Below are 5,000 nucleotides of genomic sequence, written 5' to 3'. Positions count from 1 at the left end.
AGGGAGATTTTTGGCAAAATCGACACACATTTCAGGTTATATCTTTTTATTTTTCTCTATAACCGTTTGTGTATATTCGTACCTTGTCCACGAGAACTCACGCACAGATACATAGGCAAAACACAGGGACACATATCTCTATATCCGATCAGTTTCATGTTTATTACTCCGTTAAATATGTACTCAGAATATTGCGTGGTAATGAACAGAGAATAATGATGACGGCAAGGATATTAGTTGTAGTAATAAGGTTAACAGCAGCAACATCGACAACATAAGATGATAAGAGTTATGATAATGATAATGTAGTAATAATAGTGATAATGATATTAATAATGGAATAGTAATAATAATGATGATAATGATAATGATAATGTTCATGAAGTGGACAGAGTGTATAGGGAATAACCCATGGTTTCCCTGGTTCATTTGAGATTTTTTTTTCTTCAATTTAGCCATTTTTGTCATGTTGCTTATATACTCTCAGTTTATATCATATTTCCTGACAATTTATTGACCCATTTCTTCGTCTCTTTATCTATCTTTCAGTTTGTCACTTTGCTTCTGTATCGATCTAGCCGTCTATCTATTCACCTCTTTCTTAACTCACTCTTCCTAAGTCTACCTCTATGTTTCCCGCTTTCTCTGCGATTCCCCATTTTCTGTCTTCTTTGCCGTCTAATCAACTCCCAATTCGTTACGCAATATGAAATAAATAAATACTGTTTTATTTACACGTTTTTTTCTCTTTCTTCAGGTGAGTGGCCTAGCGGGTTCATCAGTGACGTCATGAAGTGTAAACACCACGTAGGTAATGTGTTGTGTGAGCGAGAGCCTTGCCGGCACGCGGTTACTAAAGCCGCTGTTTTGCGATTCACGGAGAGGGTGGTAAGACACGTGGAGTGATTATTTATAATATCCTGTTTTTTATTTTTTTTATTTTATTTTCTTTGTTCGTGTTTGTGTTTGTTGATTGTATTTAGAGTGATAAGGAAAGATGAATGAATGAAATTTGTGATATATATATATATATATATATATATATATATATATATATATGTTATATATATATATATATAATATATATATATATATATATATATATATATATATATACAAATATATACATTATATATATATAATAATATAATAATATATAATATATGATATAGATATATATATTATATAATATATATATATAATATATATATATATATATATATAATTTGTGAGTGAGTGATTGAGTGCAGTGGTGGGGGGTGTGTGTGTGTGTGTGAGTGAGTGTTTGGTTGTGTTTGTGTGCGTGTGTGATATATATATATATATATAATATAATAGAGAGAGAGAGAGAAAGAGAGAGAGAGAGAGATTGTGTTATTATTTTAAGGCCATGTGATGGATGTAAATTAAAATCTGGTTATTCCCAGACTGATAAAAACAAGCGTGATAACAACTTTGTCCTTATCTTTCGTGATCGGAAAGGAGAGAAAGGGAGTGAAAACAACAGACAGGAAGACATAGCGAAAGCAAACAGAGAGATGGAAAGTAAGAGAAAGGGTGAAGCGAGAGGAAGGAGGAAGGAGGAAAGGGGGGGGGGGGCAAGGGGACGAGAGGAGAGCGATGCAGGGCAGTCACATTACATAGACGGAGGAGAGGCGAAGACGAAGACCCTTCTCACTCGACCCTGCAGGATGGTTTGCGGAAGCGGTTTCTCGCCGTCGATGCGCCGTGACGGAAGCGCCGCCGTGCCGTGGCGACCCGCGCGCACCGCAGCAGCTCTCGTCGGCGTCAAGGCGAGGCGAGGCGAGGCGCTCTCTTAACGGCCGGACGACCATGACGTAACACGCGACTGACCGGGGTGATGCCGGACGAGGGAACTGTCGTAGGTATTCTATTCTATTGGTAGACAGACAGGCAGACAGACTGGCAGGCAGACAGACAGACAGACAGGCAGGCAGGCAGACAGACAGACAGACAGACAGAGATGGAGAGGTAGAGAGAGGAGAGGTGGAGTTATATAAAGAGGAGATATAGTGAGAGGAGAGATGTCGGGTTAGGGAGAGAGAGAGAGAGAGAGAGAGAGAGAGAGAGAGAGAGAGAGAGAGAGAGAGAGAGAGAGAGAGAGAGAGAGAGAGAGAAGAGCGGTGAGGAGAGGAGAGGAGAGAGGAGTGATACAGAGAGAGAGAGAGAGAGAGAGAGAAGAGAGGAGTGATAGAGATCACAATCACTGGCCCTCGCCTCCCCGCCGGACACCCACGTTTTCGTTTCCTTTTTCGTGCCTGTCGCTTCCTCCGAAGGCCTGCGAAGGCGAAAGTCATGGTGATGCGTCGCAGGCACGTGTGTGCGTAGTCATGCACATTCGTTAGTACTCACATCTTGCGTCATGCAGGGGAAGCGGCGATTTTGCTCATTATAGTAAGGAAGGCTGTTGTGGTTTTGTGTTGCGGATTCGCCCCAAGGAAATAGTACAGATGTTTAGTCGGTTCTCTCCCTCCCTCTCCCTCTCCCTGCCTTTCCCTTCCCTTCTTCCCTCTTCTTATCACTCTCTCCCTCCCTCCATACCCCCCCCCTTCTCCCTCCCTCCCTCTCCCCCCTCTTCCTCTCTCCCTCTCTCCCCCTCCCTCTCTCCCCTCCTATCCCCCCCTTCCCCCCTCTCCCTTCCCCCTCCCCTCTCTCTCCTCCTTTCCCTCTCTCTCTCTTCTCTTCACCTTCACTTCTCCTATCGCTCCATCCTCTCGATAGCGTTTTAATTAGCGGTTCCATTTTCCGATAATTTCTCATCCCCCCTCCTCCTCCTCCCTCTCCCCAACCCTCCTCTCTCTCCCCTCCCCCTCTCCTCTCCCTCCCCCCCTTCCCTCTCCTCAACCCTCCTCCCTCCCTCCCCCCCCACCCAGCGACGGTAAGCTTAGAAATACAAGGCCAGTGTGTGTGTGTGTATGTGTGTGTGTGTGTGTGTGTGTGTGTGTGTGAATTTCTAAAAGATCTGATGCATACCGTTGTAGGAAACAATGCTTCGAAAATAGAAACATATACAAGGAAGCGTTATAGGTGTTTTAGTACGCTCAGCCCTTTGCTTTGGGGGGGAAAAGAAAAAGTAAAATTTGATTAATCATTGCCTTACATAAGTGGTGGAGGAGGATTTATATGTTCGTACTCTCTCTCTCCTCTCGTCCTCTCTTCCTTTCTTCCACTCTTTTTACTATTATATCCATCTCTCTCCTCTCTATCTTTCTCTCTCTCTCTCTCTCTCTCTCTCTCTCTGTCTGTCTGTCTCTCTCTCTGTCTCTTCTCTCTCTCTCTGTCTCTTCTCGCTCTCTTCTCTCTCTCTCCTCTTTCTCTCCTCTCTCTCTCCTCTCTCTCTCCTCTCTCTCTCCTCTCTCTCTCTCTCTCCTCTCTCTCTCTCTCTCCTCTCTCTCTCTCTCTCTCTCTCCTCTCTCTCTCTCCTCTCTCTCTCTCTCTCTCTCTCTCTCCTCTCTCTCTCTCTCTCTCTCTCTCTCTCTCTCTCTCTCTCTCTCTCTCTCTCTCTCTCTCTCTCTCCTCTCTCTCTGTCTCAGTCCCTGTCTCTCTTTCCTCTTTATTTCTCTCTCTCTCTATCTCTCTATTTCTCTCTCTCTCTCTCTCTCTCTCTCTCTCTCTCTCTCTCTCTCTCTCTCTCTCTCTCTCTCTCTCCTCTCTCTCCCTCCCCGCTCTCTCTCTCTCTCTCTCTCTCTCTCTCTCCCCTCTCTCTCCCTCTCTCTCTCTCTCTCTCTCTCTCTCTCTCTCTCTCTCTCTCTCTCTCTCTCTCTCCTCTCTCTCTCTCTCTCTCTCTCTCTCTCTCCTCTCTCTCTCTCTCTCTCTCTCTCTCTCTCTCTCTCTCTCTCTCCTCCCTCTTCCTTCTCTCTCTCTCCTCTCTCTCCTCTCTCTCCTCCCCCCTCTCTCTCTCTCTCTCTCTCTCTCTCTCTCTCTCTCTCTCTCTCTCTCTCTCTCTCTTTCTCTCCCTCCCTCTCTCCTCTCTCTCTCCTCTCTCTCCCTCCCTCCTCTCTCTCTCTCTCCCTCTCTCTCTCCTCTCTCTCTCCCTCTCCCTCCCTCCCTCCCTCCTCTCTCCCTCTCTTTCTCTCTTTTTCTCTTTTTCTCCACTCCTTTCCCTTTCTCTACCACCATCTCTCAAATGGCTCAACAAAAGATTTATTAGAGACAAGTTCACATTTTTCCCTACCCCCCCCCCCCTAGTACCTCGAGATATTCGCCCCACCCCTTAGCTTCCCTGAATTCTGATTTCATTCTCGCGCGATTCTTATTTTGCTTTAGCTTTTGTTTTTTTATTATTGGTATTATCTTGTTCTTTTCTTTGTTGTTTTTTTTCTTTCCTTTTTTTCTCCTTTGTATTTTTTCCCAACGCTTTTTAAGTTATTGCTTATTTTCCCCCTTTTTTCCCCCCAAAAAAAAAACTTCTTCCCTTTTTATTTGTCTTTGTTTTCCTCTATCATATTTCTTAATTTTCTCTATTCTTATATTCACATGTTTTCTGTTTTTTCCCTTATTTGCTGTTCTTGTTTGTCATTTTTTTTTTTTCTATTATTCCTTCTTTCGACTTTTTTCCACAGTTTTCGTTATTCTGAGGTCATTAGGTTGTTTGGCTTAGTTATTAAAATGTTGTAGTTATGTGTGTGTGTGGGTGGGTGGGTGAGTGGGTGTGGAGTTCCGATGAATACTCTTTGTCTTATTCCAGAGACATTCGCTTTCCCTCGTCTCTCTCTCTCTCTTTCTTTCTCTTTCTCTCTCTCTCTCTTTCTCTCTCTTTCTTTCTCTCTCTCTCTCTTTCTTTCTCTCTCTCTCTCACTTTCTTTCTCTCTCTCTCTCTCTCTCTCTCTCTCTCTCTCTCTCTCTCTCTCTCTCTCTCTCTCTCTCTCTCTCTCTCTCTCTCTCTCTCTCTCTTTGACTCACTCCCTCTCCCCTCCCTACCTTCCTCCCTCCCTCCCTTCCCGTTCCCCCTACCTCCTCCCTCCCTCTCCGATCTTTCA

At 44.2% G+C, this 5,000-nt stretch overlaps 1 long non-coding RNA gene across 1 annotated transcript in view; it reads left to right on the top strand.

The window, feature by feature from the left end:
* LOC122255068 (uncharacterized) overlaps positions 1 to 1,011 on the top strand; it is a 184,828-nt gene extending 183,817 nt beyond the window's left edge. The window contains exon 3 of the long non-coding RNA XR_015192132.1: positions 758 to 1,011. This is a non-coding gene — a long non-coding RNA (uncharacterized LOC122255068). The remainder of the gene's footprint in view (positions 1 to 757) is intronic.
* Positions 1,012 to 5,000: the final 3,989 nt, after the last annotated feature.

The sequence above is a fragment of the Penaeus japonicus genome, unplaced genomic scaffold (assembly GCF_977035675.1).
Source record: "Penaeus japonicus unplaced genomic scaffold, GWHDUDI00000001_assembly GWHDUDI00000023, whole genome shotgun sequence".
In the NCBI taxonomy this organism is placed as follows: Eukaryota; Metazoa; Arthropoda; class Malacostraca; order Decapoda; family Penaeidae; genus Penaeus; species Penaeus japonicus.
Note: the sequence above shows the minus strand (reverse complement) of the source record. Positions and strands in the feature narration are given on the sequence as shown.